At 48.6% G+C, this 22,881-nt stretch overlaps 1 protein-coding gene across 8 annotated transcripts in view; it reads left to right on the top strand.

The window, feature by feature from the left end:
- Window positions 1–3,643: 3,643 nt before the first annotated feature.
- The window catches only part of KTN1 (kinectin 1), a 75,172-nt gene continuing 55,934 nt past the window's right edge, over window positions 3,644–22,881 (top strand). For 7 of the 8 annotated variants that reach the window (XM_082283504.1, XM_082283509.1, XM_082283506.1 and 4 more), the window contains exon 1: window positions 3,644–3,762. The gene's annotated coding sequence lies outside the window, so the exon portion shown is untranslated. Of the gene's footprint in view, window positions 3,763–4,082; window positions 4,132–22,881 lie in introns of those variants that run through there. The other variant, XM_082283503.1, reaches the window with a different exon arrangement.

Genomic DNA, 22,881 nt, shown 5'->3' with positions numbered 1-22,881 from the left:
TCCAGTGTCATTTCTGCTGACAGATGCTGCTTAGGACAGATTTATTTTTATTCCCTTACAGTTGAATTGGATCAAACGTCTTTTTCCATGTAGCTCAAGTTTCCACAATGGAGTTACTCCTAGCTGACTACTCTGAGAAGAAAATTGTAGTAATTTTTGTGACCTTCTTTAGCAGCAGTTGAAATGTTTTTTGGCACGTGTGCCTATAATCTATTAATTTCCACTTCCTGTCAATTGTAGGGATTCATGCTTATAAATAGTATGAAAAATTTTAATGCAAATAAAGAGGGAGAGAAAATCCAGAATTTGCTCTTTTTTTTTTTTTTTTTTTCCCCTAGCTGGATTCAGTGAGGTGTTGAAACATGCAGGGCATTTGTTTCTGGCATTGATAAGGATCTCTCACGTTCTTATATGAAATGCTACATTAACAATAATCAGCCCCCATGCCTTAGAGCCCTGCTCAGTGCATAGCTTGCCTTTTTCTCGGGCTTCCTCTGAATCCACAGATCTGAAGGCTTTTTCCCTGTGATCTGAGAAAGCAAAATTCCTGACAAAACTAATGACTTGGGGCTCCTGCGGCATTTTAAAACCTTTTCTTTTTCCCCATGAGTGGCTGCCTAATGTGAGTGGGATTTCAGTGGCTGTTTGCATTATTTCCTCCCTGCAGTTGGGACATTCAGCCCCATTAGCCTGCCCGCCTGCTCGGCACAGCAGTGGCTCTCCGGTGAGGTTTTCCACCAGGTTTCCCAATCCACACAATTGAGATAGTTTATTGCCTTGCATTTTGGGTAATGGTATCTGACATGGGATTTAAAAGCATTTTCAGGTCCTTTATGCTGTGATGTTGTGGCAAATCCATAAGATGTGAAGAACTGGAGATTTCTGAGCTGGTAGGAAGTGGAATGTTCTCAGCTGAAATCCTTCAGAGCAAGCAGTGACCACCCAGCAAGGAAATCAACTCCGAATCCTGGAAGGAGGAAGAGGAGAAAGTTCTGAATCATAGAATCAGAGAATATCCTGAGCTGGAAGGGACACACACAAGGATCATGAGTTTGACTCCTCGCCCTGCACAGACACCCCAACAATCCCACCCTGTGTATCCCTGGGAGCATTGTCCAAATGCTCCTGGAGCTCTGGCAGCCTTGGGGCTGTGCCCATTCCCTGGGGAGCCTGGGCAGTGCTCAATCACTCTCTGGGAGATGAACCTTTTCTTGATATCCAACCTAAACCTCTCTTGACACAGCTCCAGCTGTTCCCTTGGGTCCTGTCACTGGTCACAGAGTGCAGAGATTGGTGCCTGTCCCCTCTGTAGCTGTAGCAGCTGATTTGCACTCTCTGCTCTTCCATTGCGGCTCCACTCCTGGCAGGACAGGCAGCCCTGTCCGTCCAACGCCCTTCCCAGGCTCGTGGCTCCAGTGTTTTTCTCTCTGTTAGCAGGACCCCCACCCACTTTCTGGGAGGCAGCAAATCCCATTCCTGGGAAGCGGCGATTTGCTTCTGATGCCAGCTGGAAAACTCTCCTGTGGACAAGAGCAATTAAACATCTGCAGAATCTGCTGCTGCTAAGCCCTGCCACAACCAGTCCTGGAATGGTTAATATTAGGAATATTTGGCCTTCAGTTTTCACCTTGGAAGCGTGGGGTGGGGATTCTGCCTTTGGCTGGATCATGTGCTGCTCTCAGCAGCACTCCTGCTAGAGTGGAGTGACTGGCCGGGATGTGCTGAGCCAGGGAAACTCCAGGATGAAGCAGCAAAACGCTGCCTGGCCAGCTGATGGCCGGTCACACATTCCAAGTGTCCAGCCGCCTCCACACCCCCGTGGCCACCCCGCCAGCGAGGCCTCGCCTCCAGGCCCGTTTCACCTCCCAGGCAAAGGCACAGCTTCCGTCAGCATCTGCCTCATGCCGCTGCCTTTGTTTGCTCCGGATAGTTTGGGAATGCGGCGGTAGCCTGCAGCTGAGTGACACGCATGGCTGGCCAAGAGGGGAATGCTGAGCTCTCCCCGCAGCTCCATGCAAATCCTTCTTTGATACCCAGTGCTACGGAGCGGTTGATTTCTCAAAGATGCTTTGGGACAAATAAACATATGGCTTGCTCTGAGCAACAGGACCTGGAAGTCAAACCAGGCTCCTCATTGCCAGAGATCTGAAGAAATGATGGGAGGGTGCGTGCAAAGCCTCTCTGCTGCGCTGGGATAACTCCCTTTTGCCGGCTGCCTCCCGGCTGCAACCGGACACTGTGGATACCTGACCAGCATCGGAACTTCCCCCCCAGCCACCGCTGGCTCAGCTGTGCTGCTGAGCCAAAAAAGGTGCACATTCCTGTGTTTTCCCCAAAATGTTTGGGATTCCAGGAAGCTGAGAGTTAATGTCAGTCCCTCAGCGATGGAGCTGGACGGGTGCCCTCGGTGATTTCTTGGGCTGTTTCGCTGTCCCCAAGTAACAGACAGAGCATCAGTTTCCATCCCCGTGGGTACCCACAGATCCGTGGTCAGCCGCTGAGCTGAGGCAGGAGAAGGAAATCTGCCCTGTGAGCACTTTGGGAAAGATCCACGTCAGAGGGAAGAAGAACTCGGGGCTCTAAGAAGTCAGAGCTGAAAAAATCCTGTTAATCTTCCTCCCTGCAGACTCCGCAGACTCCCTGAATGAGCCCCTGGTATGTCTATGCTGCAGGCAGGGCTGCCAGGCAGTTTTAAGATTTAAGTGAAATTGAAGGACAAGCTCTATTCCTGGTCTTGAGGAGGTGTCTGGTCTCCTTCATGTCCTGGAGGAGGCCTTGGGGTGTGCTCTGTCTGCTTGCCTTGGGCACCTGGAATCCCCACACCCCCCCACTCTGCCAGCTCTGGGAAAAGGGGTGGAGAGGGATATGGTGGGAACTGGCTGGAACTGGGGGTGGGGGGGTAATTAAGGAGGGTGGGGGTCTGGATGGGCGATCCCTGTGCCTGGTGGGTCTGGGCAGTGAGATCCCCGCATCAGGCCGGTCTGTGGAGAACGGTCCCCACGTATGGGTGGGGAGATCCCTGGGGACACCTGCGTGCTAGAGGTGGTTCCCATGCTTGGGTGGGGTTTGGGTGGATGTACCTGTGTTCCCTACGTGTGGGAAACCTGGGTGGGAGGATCCCTGTGTGCAGGAGGTCTGGGTGGGTGATCCCTGTCCATGGATGGGGTATGGGTGGGGAGATCCCTGGGGATCCCCGCCTGGTGGAAGTGTAGGTGGTTAATCCTCAGGAATAAGTGAGGGATTGCAGCATGGGGGAGCTTGGGGGTGGTGAGATCCCCACGTGGGGGAAGTCTGGATAGGTGATCCCGGGGGATCCCCGTGTAGGGGGACTCCGGCTGGCTGATCCCTGGGATCCCCACGTGGGGGGAGTGTCGGTGGGTGAACCTCAGGACCAGGTGAGGGATCCCCACGTGGGGAGCTCGGGGAGCGATCCCCCAGCGCACGGGCGGCTCTGGGTGATGCACCCACACACGTGGCAAAGCCGGGCGGGCGCTCCCCGCTCCTGGGGCTCCCCCGTGGGTGGGCTGCGGCCGGGGTCCGTGCCGGGCAGGCCCGGGGGGTGCCGGCGGCCCTCGGGGGCTCCCGGCCGGGGCGGTGCCGGTGCCTTTAACGCGCGGGGGGGCGGCCGCAGGCGCGGCGGACGTGCGGGGCCGCCTCCTCCCCTTCCTGCCGCCCGCGCCGCGCAGCCACCGGCCGCTCCCGCTCCGTCCCCGCAGCCTCGGCCCGGCCCGGCCCGGCCCTGCCCTGCCCGCCGCCGTCTCGGTGAGTCCCGCCCGGGGGGTGCCGCGGGTCGTAGCGGGGCCGGGGCCTCCCGGCGAGGGGCGGCGGGCCCAGGCCTCGGCGGGCCCGGGGCTGCGGCCCGGCCGTGGGGAGGTCCGAGCGCGGCCCCGCGCCGGGGAGAGGCCGCCGCCGTGGGGCCGGCGGGGTTCGGGGGGCTCCGGTGGGGCTCCGGTGGGGCTCCGGTGCCTCCCGAGCGCATCTCCCCGCAGCCGGGTGAAGCGGGGCAAACACGCCGTGTCCGCGGTGTTCCCGGAGCGTGCAGCGTTGAACCGCTCGCCGAGGGGCGGCTGGGCGAGAAGCGACGCCCGAAATGTGATTTCGGAGCGTTCCCCGTGGCTGTCGGAGCCCCGGGTGAGGTTTGGCGAGAGGCGGATGCTGCAGCGCCCGGGTGGCCGTACGAGCTTTAATGAGCATTGCGCTTCATTACCGCGGTCTGGCCCGGCTTGGGTGCCTGTACTGGTGTCACATGCTCGCAAATGCTGCTCTCCACCTTCGTAGGTGATGTTGTCAGCGGTGTTTTATTTTTGAGGTTGCCTGTGCCCTTTGGTACGGCTCCGGTATGGTTTGTGTGCAGCTCTGTTAACCCTGGAGGTGTTAATGTCCCCTCACCTCTTCTCTACTCACAGCTTACTCCCTTCTTCCAGCGTGCAAGTTGTTGAGAAGGAAAGAGGAGTTAAGGCGGCAAGGCTAAACCTTTTGTACCCGGCTGCCTTCGCTTGATGAAGTATTTTAATTGAGTAGGTGGTTATTAAGAATAACGTAGTTGAGCATCTTTTCTGCATTAGACAGTGACAAGTTCTGCTCTCTAGTGATGTGCATCCACCCGTGTGCTTTAGGTTCGTCATTTTATAACCTTTCTTCCCCCACACCCCCCCCAAAGGCTGTGCTGTGTATTTTGAGGTCACTGTTAGAAAACCTCAAAGATCATTTCTTTCTTTGTGGAAGAGGAGCTGAGCTGATACCCTGCTGTAGCTCTTTTCTGTTTAAAATTCTCCCTTCCCCCATTCCTTTAGTGTTGCCGTTGCTGCTTCTGTCCACCAACACAAATGGTATTTAGTCGACAGAACTATTCTGTTTGACATCTCTTTACCTATGACAAGGCAAAAATTTCTCACTGGGCAGTCTGAACTGATTGCTGCAAAAGTTGAGAAGGGATTCAGTTCCTGTCTTCCACATCCTTTCAGGTATTTTCCTTGCCTTTTCTCTCGGTGAATCACTATCATCCTTCTGTTTGGCTTGGGCTGGAAGTGTTTCTCTGCCTCGTGGACCTCCTGCCTGTAACTGCGCTGTAATTTCTGCCCACGAACAGGCCATGCAACTTGCTTTACAACATATTTTTTCTCTTGCCTCATATGCTGATGCTGCTTTCTGCATACTGTGATTAAAATAACTTTTGTGTGTAACTGCAGCAGTGAAAGGTTGGGGATTGGAGAGAAACATTAATTCTCTGGTAGAGTTATTACCAAATACCTTTTTTGGTAGTTTTTTTTTCCTACCACCCCACTTTTCTAGCTGCTCTCAAGAAGATGCTTTCTGCTCTCAGAAACAGCAGCAGTAGGATCTGAAGGACACAATGAGATTTTAATTTGATCCTTTATCCCCTACTGGCACAAAACCCTTGTTACAGACCTGATGACTGCTTTGTTTCTGACACCCCTTGAAGAAAAGGGAAGGACTTGCTTAAGCCTGTGTAAAGCTGTGGTATTGCTTGGTTAGCTTGGTAACAGCTTTCGTTTGCGTCATCTGCTCTTGCTGTTGGAGATTTGGTGGTTATGGCTCAAAAAGGTCTAATCATTCTTGACCCTGGTTGCTGTAAACCCGGGGCTAAAAAATTCCCTTAGGAACTGGAATTCCCTGTGAATTTCAGCAGTGATGGCCAGGTCTGTGTTTAAGCTACGCCCAAGACCCTTAAGCGCGAGGACACGGGGGAGAGGACGTGCGTTTTATTTTAAGCATCAAACTTGGTGTCTCCTAATCCCTTTCCCGTGCTGCTGCCAAGGCACCCACCTCTCACCATTGACTTTGTGAGGCTTCAGCTCCCAAGTTTAGTTCCCTGGTCATACCCCAGTGATGTGCCTGAGTAAATAGTGTGAAATCCCCCTGTGCTGTCCTGGAGGGATGGGGAGGAAGCAGAAGACAGAGTGGCAGGAGGAGGTAATTCTTCATCCCGCTCCGCACTCCAAAAGCTGTGGCAGCAACCCAAATCAAGTTTAGTTTCCCTGTTTTTAGCACCCATCCGTGCTGTGGATGCCTTTCATAACACAACTACTTCCAAGGTGAAACTCGATCCATTTATTCTTTCTCCATCTCTGTGGGAGAGCTCATGGAGAACCTCCTTGAAGTCTCAAGCAGTTGCTGAATTCCCATCCTCACGATGTTTGTGGCCTGGTTGTGTAATTTGTTTTTGGTTCTAGTGTTTCCATTTGGTTTAAATGATTGTTTTCCCTTCCTGATGTAATTAGAGCAATCGGATCCCCTCTTGACCCCTTGTTTTCATAGGTTAACCAAGTCAAAGTCTTTAAGTCTCCTTGTGCTGTTCTCTTATCAATATTCTCAGGATTTCCTTGTCAGTGACAACGTTTTACCTTTACCCATCAGAATCTTTTTTAGTATAAGGGGAATTTTACGTATCTGTGTTTAGCTCTTAAACTTCCTGCTCTGCATTGGCAAAGCAGCAGGATTGGACTATTTTTAAAAGTAGGAATATTTTGGAGGGGGCTGCTCACTGCACTAAGCTCACAAACCTTTTGACATTCCTCGGGTGATTGTTTCAGGCTAACGAGACAGGGAGTTGCTGGGCTAAATCTGTCCCAGACAAATCACTTCTTGTTAATGACTGTGCATAAACTATGGAGATGATAAATTGGAGAATTACCAGCCCATGACTCCTAGGAATCTGCTTCTCTTCTCATCGTTATACAAGATGTCCAAGCAAATAAAACACATGGGGACTTAAAAAAAAAAAAAAAAAAAAAAAGTATTTCTTTATGCTTTTAGAAATGTAAAAGCTTCTTCCTGTTAGCATGCCTGAACTACAGCTGGTGGCAGGAGAGAGGGTACTTGGGAGCTTTGAAAACTTCCTATTTCTTGCCAGAATGGAGCCTTTAAAGTATTTTCTTACAATGTGGACTCTTTGGCACGTTTTCCAGGCTGATGCCTGTGGTCTGCAGTTTGGGAACGCATCTGTGCCTGCTGGCGTGGGTGCTGCCTGAGAGACTGATTCCTGTTCTTTTTTTTTGCCCCCATTTCCAGTGATTTAAGAGCAGGAGCAGCAGCCCTTGCATCGATAAGTGCTGTCCATTGATCTGGACTCTGCTGCTGCTTCCAGCTGAGGAATCGTTATTTACCTGGTGGAGGGAAGAAGCAGAGTGGATCCAGGTGCGCTCTGAGACAGTGCACAGACATCTGCAATTCCTGCCATTCCTCTGCAAGGGGTATTTTCCCCTCTCTGTGAGAACTAAGTAGCACCTGGGCTGGGCTCCCTGTGTTTGAGCTCATCAATGCCTGGTCACTGCCATGCCTGTGTACAGAACTGCTGCATCTAATTAGATTATATTAGAATGAATAAGTGAATCTCGATAAATGAGCTTATGGGGGCACTGTCGGGTCAGCTCAGTCCCTAAATATAGGTCCTGGGCAGAGGGCAGGCTTGGTGCAGGATCTCTCCATACAGCAAAATTAAACAGAGATCTCCTGGGAGTGCAAAAATTCTGCTGCCTTGGCCATCTTGTCAGTCTGGATGCTCCGGTCTTGGTACAAGAAATACCAAAGTCCACTCAGATAGGAGGATTCTGTGTTTGAAGCTTGGTGGGCACTTGGAAGGGGGAGTCATGGCAGTGGAAACTCTAATATAATCTGAGGTGCTAAAGAATGCAAATCTCATGATCCTTTTTAATGCTTCCAATTTAGAGGTGAGGGGTTTTTTTAAAGTCTCAGTGTAGAAAACAGGGAAAAAGAGGAATGGTGTCTGTTACCTGTGTGCATGTGAAAACTCTGGAAACAATCTCTGGCTAGCACAAATAAATCTCCTTGCCACTATATGATGCAAAGAAGTAGTTTGGGTGCTTCAGGCCTTGAGTTTTGCTGTGCAGTGAGTGTGCAGTGGGAGGGAGAGGAGAGGGGCAGGAGCTGTAAGGCTTTTGGGGCAATCAGAAACCTTACTTCTTTGTAGTTCTCCTCCTCCTTTTCTGCAATGTTTTCTCTGTTTTTGTTAGTGCTTTGTGGCCACACTGCTTACCAAAATCCATAGCTCTAACTTGCTGTTACTAAAGAGAAGCAAAAGTAGTTTCTTCTCTTTTTCTTTCCATGAAGATTTATTTAAAGGAATCACAATTTTTTCTGTTTCAAATGAAAGCTCATCTTTGCTTCTGCATCACTGGGGCTGCATTGTAACTTGGAGAAAGTGTCTGTAAATCAGTCATGTGGACAAGCTACTCATTTTCTTGCACTAATAGTCCCTATTATAAATAGCATTGCCCTCTTCTTACATTTACAGCTCTTTGCTGCGGTTGCTCTCAGGTGTGCAGGATTTTCAGTGGTACTAAAGCATGGGCAACAGCTCTTCTTGCAGGGTTTTTTTCTCATTTTCCATTGGACACCCTTCCTTCTGGCTGATCCTGCTGCCTGGCTTTCCTGTCTGGATCTGCTCGCAGCCAGGCAATCCTGCAAATCACTGCTCTGCTGGAGCTGCTGCATCACAGCTCCCCTGCTGCAGGAAGCATCTTTAAGCCCTTTTGTGCTGTGAAGTTGAGGAAATAGAGCAAAACTCCTTTTTCCTTCAAGTTGTAGCTGAATGACTAATGGACCATCAGAAGCTGAATGACTAATGGAGCATCGGAAGAGGTATGTTGATGTTATCCAGCAAAACACAAGTTCTGGTTTTGGGATCACACCTATTAATTGAATAGCTGACCTTCTCAGCCTGCCTGTCTCATGTCCAGCTCGCTGAGCATGTGTTGAATGACCCAGGGAAAATCAAGCTGGAGTTCAGAATTACGTGGGTGTCAGAGGCTCTTAAAGCCTGGTATATTTATGCCCCTGATTCATGGTGCTTCCAAAAACAATCCAGCTCTCATCCTGCAGAGGGGAAATACCTCAGTCCAGTGTTACCAACTTTTGCTTAGCTGCCAGAGAAATATAAACTCAACCCGAGTTATTTTGGGCTCCTTATTCTTTTGCTTCCAAATCCCACCCTGCAAGTTCCTTGTAGAAGAAATGCTGGATTAATTCTGTTTTACACGCTCCTGTATGGACTGAAAACGGTAAGCAGGGCATTTTATTTCAGGGTTATGACAAATTTTAGTACATCTCGTTCCTGCCTGTGGTGTGAAGAGCTGTCTTTTGTCTGCCTGCTACCACACAGGAAGGAAGTTGTTGAGTCTGGGAGATAAAAGCTTTATCTCCTCCCCTGCAAGAGACAAGCTGCCCACTCCTAGGCTGGCACCACTCTGTTCCATCCTGCTTGTAGTAGGGCAGGGAGGAAAATTTTCATGGGAAAGTGTGAGTGGACTCATAATCTGTTTGTAAGTGCGTAGCTGTCAAGGAAGATGATGACTAAGCTATTGCACAAGGTGCAGCTCTTCAGGGAGCTCGCCAGGATTGGACCGGATCGTGACTGACTCATAAGACAGCCTATAATATCAGTCAGCTCCTAATTTTATTGTTCCTGGTTTGATCTGACCACTAGCCATGACTAGTTTTTTTTCCCAGCCTATTTGCCGTGGGGTTTTAAGTTGGAAAGTCTACACTTGATGACAACAGATTAAAAAGTCCAATTTATTGGAGGAAGTGAATGGTTCCCAGGCTTTGGGTGGGAAGTGCTGGGTGGCAGGAGTGTTTAAGCTGATGTCTTGCATTTGGCTCACATGGATGTTTCTCCATCAGCACCTGTCCTGTGCTGCTGCCAGGCTCTGGCATGGCACTTAGCTGCCCATTTTACAGGAGGGAAAGCAGAGGCCAAGCACCTGCAGGTGAAGATGCCAGGGGGTCACCAGCAGAGCAGCTGGTAGTGCCTTTCTCTTGGTCCCATCTGTGACCTGGACCCCTGGCAGTCAGCTGGTGGGTGAGCTGCAATGTCAGATACTGACAGGACAAAGGGGAATGGATTTGAATGAAGAGAGGAGAGATTTAGATTAGGTATTAGGAAGGAATTCTTCCCTGTGAGGGGTGTGAGGCCCTGGCACAGGTTACCCAGAGAAGCTGTGGCTGCCCCTGGATCCCTGGAAGCGTCCAAGGCCAGGTTGGATGGGGCTTGGAGCAACCTGGAATAGTGGAAGGTGTCCCTGCCCGTGACAGGGGCTTGGAATGCAGTGATCTCTAAGGTCACTTCCAACCCAAATCATTCTGTGATATGACGTGAAACTGCTTTCCTGCAGCAGCCAGTTCCCATGTGCCCCTTCCTTGCAGGGTCTCCTCTGGTGTGGGTGGGAGGCCAAGCCTGACCCCAGAAAGTGATGCTGCTTCTTGCCTCCCAAACTGGTTTGAAAGGCTGCCTTGGCGTTAAGTGCTGCTTTGCCCACTAAACCATCACTGAATGTTGCACTTGGACATCCCAGCTTGGCTTTCACATAGGCATTGCCTTTAATTCTGTGTGAGGACCTAAAAACAGGTACATGAAGCCAGCTGCAGCATCCCTGCTGCTCCTGTCTGCTTCAGCTCCAGGTGTACCTGAGAGCATCACCATGGCTGCAGCAGCTCGTACCCACTGGATCTTTCACAGGGCATTTTCAGATGTGGGAAGTGATCGGAGTTTAGGGTGCTGTGCCAAGAAGGGCCCTTTTCCCCAGGACTAGGTGGGAATTCTTTTGCCTCCTTTAACTCGCTGTTCTCCAGGGAGACTCAGTGTGTCCTGTCCTTGGAGCAGGCAGTGTCTGCAGTTCTCAGGGGGTGTGGTGCTGGGAGCTGGCAGAAAATGGGAGGTTAGAGGTCAATGCTGTATCCCATGTCACACCTACTGACCTTCACTTGGTTCAACACCTGTTGGCAGCACGTGTGGCTCCAGCTGTGGTCAAAGGACAAAGGATTGTGCTGCTTTTTCTCTTCATACTGCCTGGTTTTGTGTTTACAGCAGTGGTGGTGGAGGTCCATGAACCTTCACTTCTCTAAGCTCATGGAGAATTGTTTGCCCTGAAGTGTGCTGAGAAGGTTCCTCCCAACCCTGTCCTAGCATGGGCAATGAGCAGCATTGTCCAGAAGAGAGGTGGAGGTGGGATCTCAAAGCCTTGGAAACCACCAAGCTGCCTGATGGATTTATGGAGGTTTTGTTAGGATTTTACTGGGTTCTCTGGGCTTTCCCACGGCAGCTCAGTGGGAGTACTGACAGCTTTTCCTTGTTACCTTCACCTAAGGTCACTTCCATATCTTCTGCTTGTGCTATGTTACCACTAGGATTGGGTTGCGTGCTAAATTTAGTGAACCTTTATAGCTTGGTGTGTGTATGTAAAACCTGAGGGGTTTTTAGCAGCTTTTAAGGGGTTAGAGCCTGGTTCAAGATGCCCAACAAGGCCAGGCTTTCTCTGCACAGGTGGCAGCACCCCAGGCCAGGTGTGGGAGGGTTCTTCTCTGCCTCAGTGTACTTCCACACAGGGATTTGCTGAGGTGTAGAGCCTGTGGGTGGCAGGGAGGGTTCTGGAGGCACAATTAGAACTTGCATAACATGGTCTGCAGTCTGAGGCATGTGAGAAGTGCTGGCGAAGGGGTTGGGTCTCAGAAGTTTTAAAGGCTTGTGAAAATTCTTGATCAGATGTTTCCATTACAATCCTGCCTTTTTCGGCCCCTTGCCCTCTGTCTCCAAGTTTCTGCCTCTTTTTCTATGCTGTTTGTGTGCCAGAAGAAGAATTTTTTTGGCTTCAGGTCAGGTGTACCTATTTCCAAGTAGATTTTTTTAAATCCCTGCTTGGCATTATAGGCTACTGAAGTAATAGTTTGAGATGTAACTTAAGTTGGAAGCAAATAAGTTTAGATCTGTGTGGTTGCAGTGAAGTGTTTGTTCAATTCTTGCACGCCAAAGGAGGAGCAGATTGTGGGACAGCAAGGGGAGTGAGAACCCAGAGAAGCGTGAGAGAAATGACCTCAATTACTCTGCATTTCTGTTGCTGAACATTTTTAGGCCTTTTTAACAACCTGGCGTGTTCTTGAATTCAGATCAGTGCTGAGCACATTGGGGCGGGTGTGTGTGCTTGTGTTAGGAGGCCGTTTTGGGGGCAGAACTCAGGGATGTTGGGTTCTTGACTTGAATTTGAAACTCTTCAAATAAGCATTTCACTGCTTTCAGTTCCTTTAGGAGACTCCTGCAATCTCGGTCCTTATGGTCACAAGTGGAAAGAACCAGGAAACCTTTAGAGATGTGCTTTGAACACATCTTTTGCAGGGTTCTTGTGTGGCATTGCCCAGCTCTCAAAACTGCCTTGTGCGTGGGGTTATGCAGTGAACTGGATTGTGGAACTGGGGCCAGTAAGGAGTGTTGCAGCATCCCCTGGGCTGCTGCTGCTCAGAGAGACATTAGCAACACTCAGCGTCACTCACCTGGGGCATCAGCAGCTGCATGAGGAAGGTGGTAAAAGAAAGCTCCTTCACCATGTGGCTCAGGTGTGGTTCAAGCATTAAGCAAGTCTGTGGAGGAGCTGGAGCCTTTACCCTGCTGCTGGAGGGGAGTCTGGTCCCCTGCTCTGGGTGTTTTAAGATGCAAATATTGCCTTGGGGTCTGCTGAAACACTGCACTGATTCCTGAGAACATGTGACCTGCTAAAGCTGCCTGCCAGAGCCTAAAGGATCCGGGTGATGACACCGTGAGATGACACCAGTGGTGTATCATTTCTTCAGCTGTGAGTGCCCTCAGCAAACTGGTCAATGAAGCACAGAGAGGTTAACAAGGTGAAAAGAAGCCTTGTGGGGAGGAATATGTGGTTCTGCTGTTCAGGAGCACATCTCCTTGGTGTGGAAGGTGGAAGGATGGCATCTCAGTGGAGCTGTAGCCAGTGAAATTCTTGTTGTAGTGCAGGAGGTGTTTTGGATGGATGATGAGGTGAGCTCTTAGTGCTGCCCTCAATAAATGAGATACGTGCAGTGTCTCAAAGGAGAGCAGAGAAAGACCTTAACACTTCACCTGCCTCAGCAGGGAAACGACCAGAGTTCAGCAGCAATTTCTAAACCTTCATGTTGTGCTTTTAAATAGTTAGAAGTTCCAGCTCCTGATGCAGTTTATACTTTGAAATGCACTGGTGTAACTTGTATGGTGCCAGTGCTGCAGGGATTGCTTCTAAAGCCTCTTTGTTCCTAAACCATTTTGAAACTTTATTTCTAAGAGTATTAACAGCACCATGTCCTACAGCATGAGGGATCTGACTTGGGTATAGAAGTGCTGTCTTTATGCCTGCATGATAACATGCTGTAGGATAAATGCTGAAAGACAGCTTTGCTATGGAGCAGTCAAATGAACTCCTATCTACTGTGGAAGTTTTCATGATGGAAGTTTGTTCAGCCTTCAGCTGGTGCAAATTTCTGCTGGAGCAGAAAGTCAAAATACCAGTGTACTAGGAAGCCTATCACCAGCAGAGCCTTCTGTGGTCCAAATTCAGTTCTGAGTGTACCTCTAAATGTTCCCTGCATTCAGAGGGTTTGTAAACAGAGTGTGAACAATGCTTTAATCTGGCAAACGATTTAAAATTTAGTGCACATTTGAATAAAATCCAACCCTCTTTGGAGGTGTTGTTCCTAATGTGACTGTGGATTAAAACTCATTGATTGCTACCAGCAAAAGAGTGAAATAAAATACAATGCCCCTGCTCTGTACAGAGGCTGCAGGCTGACCATTACAGCACCTTGCACCTCGCTGGATTGAGGATTGAGAACGTTCTCCCGACTTGCAGCCAAAATGCAGCCATAGCCCATTGCTGCCCAGTTGTTCCCACGCCAGCATTGTCCTCTGGCTTCGACCCCTCCCTGCAAGGTGGGAGCGGAGGAAGCCTGAACTGCTGGGCAGGGTCCTGTTCCTTGGGTGCAGTTCAGGGCAGCAGAGCTCTTTGTGCACAGGGGAAGGGAGGGTAGCAAGTAATGCCTGCTAAAGCCTGGCTGTTTGGATTTTCCAGTATTTTTGTGTCTTTCTGACCCATGACTGTGGTGTAGAGTATTAAAAGCAAAAATAGACCTGCTGATGCAGTGCTTACCCGGCCGCGTGGGCTGAAGAGGAGGCAATTCCAGCCTTGTAGTAGTCCCTAAATTCTAGTTTGGTAGTTGTGCTGGGCATGTTGGTGATAATTTCATTTTTGATGCCTCTGTCAACATACAGGAACTTTGACTTCCCTGCGTTGAGTCTCTGTTCCCCCCGTCATCCAGCCTAAACTGAAGCTGCCCTTTTAAAATCTCAGAGTTGAGAAACTAGCTGCATACCCCTGAGTTTTAAACTCTTGGCATATTTGAAAATTTATTTTCACTCTGTGAACTTTGGTTGTTTAACTGATGGATACTTTTCCTCCCCCATTCTTTTATTGTACTGTGTGTGGTGACAAAGGAAAGATCTTCCCTGTTGATTTCTCTCCCTTTGCAGCTGAAGAATTATCAAGACTCAGTCTGAGTGATGGGGTACAGCAATCTTGTTTCACTTGCTGCCTTTTGATGCTCTCATTTAGCTACATCTGTGCCACATTGACAGTAATTTTGATACAGCAATCACACGTTTTCTCTTTAGAGACAACTTAAATCACTCAACTGCTTAGACATAATGTGTGCAATAAATAATATCTTGAGACTCCAGGTAGTTAGAAGAAACCACATGAAAGCATCTAGATCTGATATGATTCACAATCACTGAAGTTTTGATTTCTCTCTGAGCTAACAACTCTCCTCTGCTGTGCAGCCTGTTCCCAGTGCAACTCAATTTCATTTTCCTCTAGGAATTCGGATAGATGAGAGCATCCGTCTGCTGCTGGCTTCTCCTTTTGTCCATTGCTGTTCAACAATAGGATTGTCGAGTCACTGAGAGGTTAACGAAGCTTTTTTTTTTTTTGTCAGTGGTCCAACCTCTTTGTATAGCTGTGTGGAACAGCACACTGAACAGAAATAATGGGAAAATCTTGTTGCTGGAATGACCGGGGTTGTCATTTTGCGATACCAGGGTAAAGACCTGCTTAAGCTTCAGGCTTCTGGCTGTGTTACGGGGTGGCTGAGCACAAATCCCTCTGCAAAACATTAAATATTAGTTTCTCTGTGTCTCCTTGCATCCAGCAGTGTTGCAGCAAGGGGAGGGAATCTGAACGATTACAGTTGGTTCAGCTTCCCATTTAGTATTTAGAATGGTTTTGTTAGGAGCCTTTTGGGGTTTGGCATTGGAAAAAGGGTGAATTGTAGTCCGTAATTATGAAGTGTGGGAACAATTGGAGCTGGACAGACAGGCAGTGGTCCAGCTCCTCTTCCTGAGCGAGCAAAGCTTTTGTGCTGTGCCATCCCACCGCACAAATGACCGTGCGGGGCTGTTGCTCGATTGATTGGTTTTGATCTCTTTTAGGAAGGGGTTTGGAAACTCTAATTTTGGGTTTATCACAGTAGTCAGGCTCCTGCCCTGTTGCTCTGAGCAAGCCTGTTACTGTGGCTGCCCCGAAGAACTTCCCATGGCGGGGGGAGCATGGGATTAAAAACCAGTTGTTAAATCCAGTTGAACTGGGACATCAGTGGCAGGGCTCGTGTGGGTTCAGTGACAGAGTAACTGCAAGGAAAGATGTGAAGGTGCTGTGTTTTGCTTGTGCAGGGAATGGAGAGCTTTGAGGGGGAATTAAGCTTGGAATGGTGTGGGATGGATGGCACGTGAGTGAGCTGTGACTTGCCGGATGCCACCTGGGGCACAGAAACACTTGCACTATCTCTTATCAGCTTGTGGGTGAGGGCACCCAGCAGGGCAGGGTGGCAGTGGGATTTACAGGAGTGTTTGCTGGTGGCAGTGCTCCAAGAAACTCTCACCTTTTCCCTCCAGAGCACCTCTCCAGGCTGGCTTTTCCCTACAATTCAGGCAAAGTGCACCTGTTCTCACTCGGGCATTGCTGCTGGCCCCAGCTGTGCCTCCTTTCCAGGCTCTTGTTCCAGCAGAGCTCATGCTGGGAAATGGAAAATGCAGAACTCCTCTTCAGGACACAGCTTCACTTTTTTTTCCTGTATTTTTTTTTTATTTTCCCCTCCTGGGAGCTGCCGGGCCTCCGTGGTGACTGGTGTATGCATGGCCCTGCATTCTCCTGTTGGGAACGTTAAAAATACCAGCTACAATTTTCCCTTTCCACATACCAAAATATATTAATGTGCTGCTGCTTTGATTAGTCATTTCCTCTTCGTTTGTTCCTTTCGCAACAGGGTAAAGGACAGCATGCACGCACTTGGGTGAAATCTTGTCTGGTTAAGAAGTCTGAAACTAAATAGATTCTCTTAGGTTAATACCTGTCTTTGTTGGCAGAAGAATTCTGTTCTCATCCCTTAAATATACATTCAAAAATAAGTCTGGATAAAGTCACTTTTATGGTGTTCAGACTAAGAATATCTTTGCCTGATTTATTTTTGTAGTGGAAAGAAATTCTAATATGAACAAGATTAATATTCTTATCATGAATTTAATACATTCTTGTAGGAAAACCTTTGGTGATACATTACTATAGGAAATTTTCCAAATCCATTTATTTTGAGGGTTCTTGTCTTCCTCCTGTGCCATCACCTCCATGCACACATTCCTCCTTCCCTGAGTTCCTGTGAGACCTCGTTCAGCGTGGGTGGAAACTTGGTGAAAGCAGCATTGTGCCATTGTTGGGCTGTGCATGGCTTGGTTTGGGGTAGTTCTGGCAGCCTCTGCACCCTCGGGGTCTGGGGCTACAAAGGTTAATAAATCCAACTTACAGGGACCTGCTAAAGTTGCTCTGACTTGCTCATCCTTCAAGGCTGGGTATTTTTTGCTTCTCTGTTGCTGTGGCTGCCTTAGGGAGAAATTTGGGAGAAAAGCTTTAGCACCAGGCAGTCTGGAGAGCTGCAGAACAAGTGGTAGGTTTAAAACTTTCTTGTGTGTGTGGAGGAATTCAGGTGAGTAAGCTAAAAAGTTGCCTGGTGAGTATAGTTAAGGGCAAAGTTGAGTAGAAATCTGGAGAATCAAGCAATAAATTAAGACTGATCTCTTCTCAGTTATGTCCAAACTTGAGAAACACAACCCATAAACAACATGCCATCCTCTTTAGCAATCTGTCGTGGTTTTCCTGTCGCTCTGGCGCCGAGGGCGTCTGCTCTGCCCTGGATTCAGACGGGAGGACAGCTTGTGCCTGCCCGGGGAGGTGAGGGGCTGCTGCTGCTGCCACGCAGCCCGAGGGAAAACTGTGGTGCTTGGGCTGTGCAAAGCTTGCAGGGAGCGGATTTTACTTCTCCTGGGATGCACAGGCAGGTAGTACACTCGGGTTTTCTCCTTGACTCTTTGCAGCTCTTTTATATAAAAGCCTGTGTTGTTTTTTTGAATGAGCATTAGCTTCCCAGTGCTCAGATGCCATTCATACTTTCACAGAATCTGCTAAGGCAAAAAAAAAGAAAAAAGCTAAACCAAAGGCCTTTGCTTCTTTTGTTTCTGTCTCCTCTTATTTTACATTTATTTTTAAAAATATAAACAAGAATTCATAATACAGAATGTATATTTATACAGTTATATTTGCTATATACACTGGGAAAGGGAAAATGTTTAATTCCAGCTGTTTTCTCTTTGCAGATTGCTGTGAAGGTATGAGAGGAATTTGAGTACTGAGAAGCTGCTGCTCATACCTGCTTTCCTCTGTTACAGAATCATGGAATGATTTGGGTTTGGAAGGGACCTTAAAGACCATCTCATTCCAACCCTCTGCCATGGGCAGGGACACCTCCCACTATCCCAGGTTGCTCCAAGCCCCGTCCAGCCTGGCCTTGGACATTTCAGGGATGGGGCAGCCACAGCTACTCTGGGCAGCCTGCACCAGGGCCTCCCCACCCTCACAGCCAAGAATTTCCTTCCATGCTTGGAATTGGATGTAAGGGGATGAAAAGGATGTAGCAGCCCTAAATTTTTCAAGAGATGACCTTAATCTTTTTTGTTTTTCTTGGAATTTGGGGCTCTGCCTCATTTGTGACCAGAGAATGGTCAGCTGCATCATTCCCATGGGTGCTGCAGACCTTGTTTTAATTGAGTAATAGAGCATGGCAGGGGTAGGTGCAGAATGAACATACTTACAGTAATGCAACTCATTCCTGCATCAGAAAGGGATTAAGCTGTGTTAAAGTGAGCAAACCCAGCTGGGCTCAGACCTATATTTTACTGCCCTTGGCTTTTTAGGGACTGGTAACTGCTCCCTGAGGCTTTCTATGGGTCTGAGGTGAAGATTATACTGTGAATGTCCATTTATACACTAGACCACAACAGTTGTCTTAAGGCCTTTGTTGAGGTGCACAGCAGCTTTAAACCTGTGTAAATGGCTTTTGTGTGTGGTAAAGCTGAGCTCCTGTGGATTCAGCAGCGTGGATTGTACAAACCCCTGTGAACTTCCCAGACAGCTAATTGGAATAAAACAGGCGTGGCCTGGTCCCTCCCTCCTGTCCAGGTGCTGGGCAGAAGCAGATTTCAGGTGTGGTTGTGTGTGTTTAATGCTTTTGCCTGTCTGATCCAAGAGTCCTAGCTTGAATTCTGTACCTGGCTGGTGCTTTTGGATGGGTTCATGTTGCAGGAGATGCTCGAAAACTACGCGACATACGGAATTGCTGCTCAAACTGGGAACCTAAACTCAGTTTTGGCCATAAGTCTGCTAGATTTGGCTCTTATTTGTAGTAGTATTTTGAGAAAATTCTGTGATCTTTTTTATGCCTTCCTATTTTGAGAAGTATCACTTCCCAGTTCCCTGTGCACGGAAGCGGGTGGTGATTGAAGAGCAAATGTCTGATCTGGTCCCTGCCTGCGTGGAGAGTAGGGAAAGGGGAAATGCTTACCCAAAAGCCTGAGCCGGCTGCTTGAGTGTTTAAATGCCTCTCAGGTAGTTCATGGTGGTGTGGGCAGATCATGTCTGTACATGAATGTGTGAAGGAAGGAGCTGGGGAAGCCTCAGGGACTCCTTGGAAGTAGTGATGGGAAGATGCAGACTTGCTGAGTAATTCCTGCTGGAAGAAGGAAACCTTTGATTCTTTACAGGCCCTTTGGAAAAAGGTAGTGTAAAGATCATTTGTTATCTTCTGACTTTGGAGATAATAGGGGTGTGTGTGTTAGCTGGTAGTGATTTAAAGGGAAACTTGCAGTTTCTGGAATCTGGTGGAGCCAAGGACATCTTTCGCTGGTCCTGACACATGCTGGCCTTTATCCCAAATAACATCCCCTCACAAATACTGCAAAAAATGTTTTGGTTTCCTAAGACCCTGTGCTGAACAATATAGATTCATTTAGGCTGCAAGAGCACTGTAAGATCAAGTCTAACCATTCCCCCAGCACTGCCAAGGCCACCACTGCCCCATGTCCCCAAGTGCCACATCCACATGGCTTTTAAATCCCTCCAGGGATGGGGACTCCACCACTGCCCTGGGCATCCTGTGCCAATGCCTGACCACCCTTTCAAGGAAGAAATTTTCCCTAATATCCAAACTAAACCTTCTCTGGTGCAATTTGAGGCCGTTTCCTCTTGTCCTGTCCCTTGTTCCCTGGGAGCAGAGCTTAAATCCCACCTGGCTGCCCCCTCCTGTTGTGGAGAGCTAGAAGTTCCCCCCTGAGCCTCCTTTTCTCCAGGCTGAACCCCCTCAGCTGTCCCTGGTGCTCCAAACCCTTCCCCAGCTCCTTTTCCTTCTCTGGTCATGCTCCAGCCCCTCAGCATCATTCTTTTTATGATGGGCCCAAAACTGCGCCCAGGACTGGAGGTGCCCCATCAATGCCCAGCACAGGGGACAATCAGTGCCCTGGTCCTGCTGCCACACTATTCCTGATATCAGTGTATTTGTGCCCATGATTTGGTGAATGCCGTGGGGTGCTGCTGTGACAGGGTCTGTGCAGTTTTGGGGTATTTGGGTGAGCTGCCAGGCAGGAACGTGGAGCGTGGTTGTCCTCGCTCTGTGCCAGCAGCAGATGTGTGCGCGTTTATCCCTGGCTAAATGCGAGGTTGCTCGCTCCACTTTCACTGATGCTAATTCCAGTTCTGGGCTTTATCCTACAGCCCAGGTGGTTTCAGGGCGTCAGCTGCCACCTGGTGAATCCATGCCCTGCCTTATCTTGTAGGAACTTGCCCGAACAGCTGGGCTGTGGTGGAAACCTCTTGCAGGAGGTAGCTGGGTGCTCCCTGCTGCTGGCGCTGGGACAAGATCAAGGACATCTGCTGGATACTGGTGGCGAGGTTGCACAGCCATATTGTGCTCCTAGCTTCCTCTCGGCACTGCTGCTGCATTTTGTCAGGTGTTGGCTCTGAAGCTGTGTTGGAAGAACCCTCTGAAAGTAAAGGCTTTTGTTGAAGCAAAGCTACTCTTTCTGGAATTTAATAAAGAGCTTGTCTGTGTTAACTAACATCAAGCGACTGAGAGCAGACAGAGCCCAACAGATGGTACAAACAGTGGCATGTTTGGAATGGAAAATATTTACCTAGAGGGTATTTGAAGCACTGAGCCTGTGCTCTGCAAATGGCTTAATTGTATCAGTGAAATAAAGTGAAGAGCAAGATTTATTGACAAGTTTTCTCTGCTCTTGCTGTCAGCACCTTGGAGGGGGTGTCAAGCACTGTTGAGCTTCCCTTGAACAAGTCTCCTTCCTGGGAAGAGTAGTTCTAATACCTGAATGGCTCAGTTGGTGTTTTTGAGTGTCTACAGCTTTCTCCTGTGGCTGCACAAATCATGCTGTCAGGGCAGGTATGGAAATGAAAAACTCAGAGCTTGAAATGCTGTTTATTATTGCTTCCCCCCCTCCCCCCCAGTCTTGGGTTTGGGAGAATTGGTGTAAACAGAGCATGGAAATACAGATATAAAACTAGAATTTAAAAAGAATACAAATATGTAGGTTAAATTTTACATTGAGTAATGTGTGCAGTTTTGGTTGCCACAATATAAGAAGGTTATAAAGGTATTGGAGAGTGTCCAAAGAAGGGCCATGGAAGTGGTGAAAGGTTTAGAGGGGAAGCCATGAGAGGAGTGGCTGAGGTCACTTGGCTTGTTCAGCCTGGACAGGAGGAGACTGAGGACAGGCTTCATCCTGGTCTCAGCTTCCTCACAAGGGGAAGTGGAGGGGCAGATGCTGATCTCTTCTCCCTGATGACCAGCAACAGGACCTGAGGGAATGGCTGAAGTTGTGTCAGGGGAGGCTTAGGCTGGATATCAGGATTTCTCCCAGAGGGTGGTGGGGCACTGACCAGGCTCCCCAGGGAATGGGCACGGCCCCAAGGCTGCCAGAGCTCCAGGAGCATTTGGACAACGCTCTCAGGAACAGGGTGGGATTGTTGGGGTGTCCTGTGCATGGCCAGGAGTTAAGCTCTGATCCTTGTGGGTCCCTTCCAACTCGGGGTTTTCTATGACTCTACTGTGTAATTCTCTGATACTGTCATTGGGGTCAAAACTCAAAGGTCTGTTTAGACCTTCAGTTTTTCTGTGTGGTGAGTGCCTCATGCATGACTTTAAACTGTGCAGTTTATAAAGTGACCCGTGAGGAGATTGTGATCTTACTGGAACTGTGCCTTTTCCTTGTCAGGTGAGATTTATGTGCAATACCGTATTCTCCTGTGTAAAAAACTGCTCGGGTGCAGTCAGCTCCTTGCTGGTGTTCTCTGGGCTGGGTGGTTTTGTGAAGGCTGAGGCCAGCAGGTGTGGCTCACCTGCAGAAGTTAGCCAGCTGTTAATGAACTCAAGCAAGTTTGATGGGCTAAAATCCCTGCCTGCTCCGACAGCTCCTTTGTGTCACATCACAGCAGCTCTGCTGTCTTTTGTGTCTTGTCCTGGGGCATGAAAAACCCATCTTGTTTTTTCAGTAACACACAGTGCTGCTTAAAAAACCCTAAAACTAAAGCTGTAATTCTGCAGTTTTCCCATGTCCTAAACCAGCACTGATGTTAAATGAACTACCCTGAGGTTTTTCTGGCAGCCCCCCTTCCTAGAGCTTGAGCCCAGCAGTGCTTTAGTCAGGTAATACTCATGAACGAGTCACAGAGAGCTGGTTGCTCCTGCTGTATGAATGTGGAATAGGCATGGAGTGGCTGAACTTCTTATTTAATTTTGTTCTTTGCCTTTGGCAGAGTCTGGGTTTAGTTGCCCAAGTTGCTGGGCATCCTCTCCCAAAAAGCTCTGGGGGAGGATGAGCTTGGGAGTGAAGCTGTTTTCAAGAGGATCCTCTTTGCAGCTGGCTGATAGGGAGCGTGTTCCAAACTGTGTGCAGATTAGGGAGAACAAAAATAGTGTTATCTGTTTGAGGAATTTATTGAATCCAGATACTGCTCTGAGACTGCTTGCTGTGTTCCTAGTGACTGTTGGATGTGAGTCTGCTTGCCAGCTTGAGAAAATCCCAGGAAAATATCCCAATTAAAGAAGCTCTTGCCTTGGCTAAATCATACGTGGTGTCTCTTAAAACTGCTTAGTACTTAAAAAAAGGCACCTTGGTACCTATATTCCCCCCCCTTTAATGTTAGTTTTTCAAAGAGGCACAAATCCCTGAAGATTATGTGCATTTTGGGACCCAAGCATTTACAGAAGCTGTGCTTCTCATGTGCTGGGACTAAGCTATGAGTGACTCATTAGCCAGATGGAGCTATAATTTATTTCTATCTTCTCAAGTAAGTTAATCCCCTGGACCTAAACTGAATGGATATCCTGTGAAATGTGGTATCTGTGCAGAGTGAAACTTGAGATTTAAATTCAAAAAGGCAGAGGGTGGGTTAGAAAATCCAGGGCAGCATGAACTGGCAGGGGAAGTCAGGTGCAAGCAGTAATAGCACACTGGAGTTCAGAAATAGTCCTTTTTCTGTGGCACGGGCTCTGTTTAGGGAACAAAAGTGCAATTCTTTTGTTAAAGGCGGGATGGGAACAGTAACTGGGTCTGTGCACGGCCTGGGACAGATGCAGCTTGTTCCCCTTTTTCAGAATGACTAAAGGGATGTTGTGAGGTCTGGAATTTACGGGTGA

Source organism: Coloeus monedula (assembly GCF_965178545.1).
Source record: "Coloeus monedula genome assembly, chromosome: 6".
Taxonomy (NCBI): Eukaryota; Metazoa; Chordata; class Aves; order Passeriformes; family Corvidae; genus Coloeus; species Coloeus monedula.
Note: the sequence above shows the minus strand (reverse complement) of the source record. Positions and strands in the feature narration are given on the sequence as shown.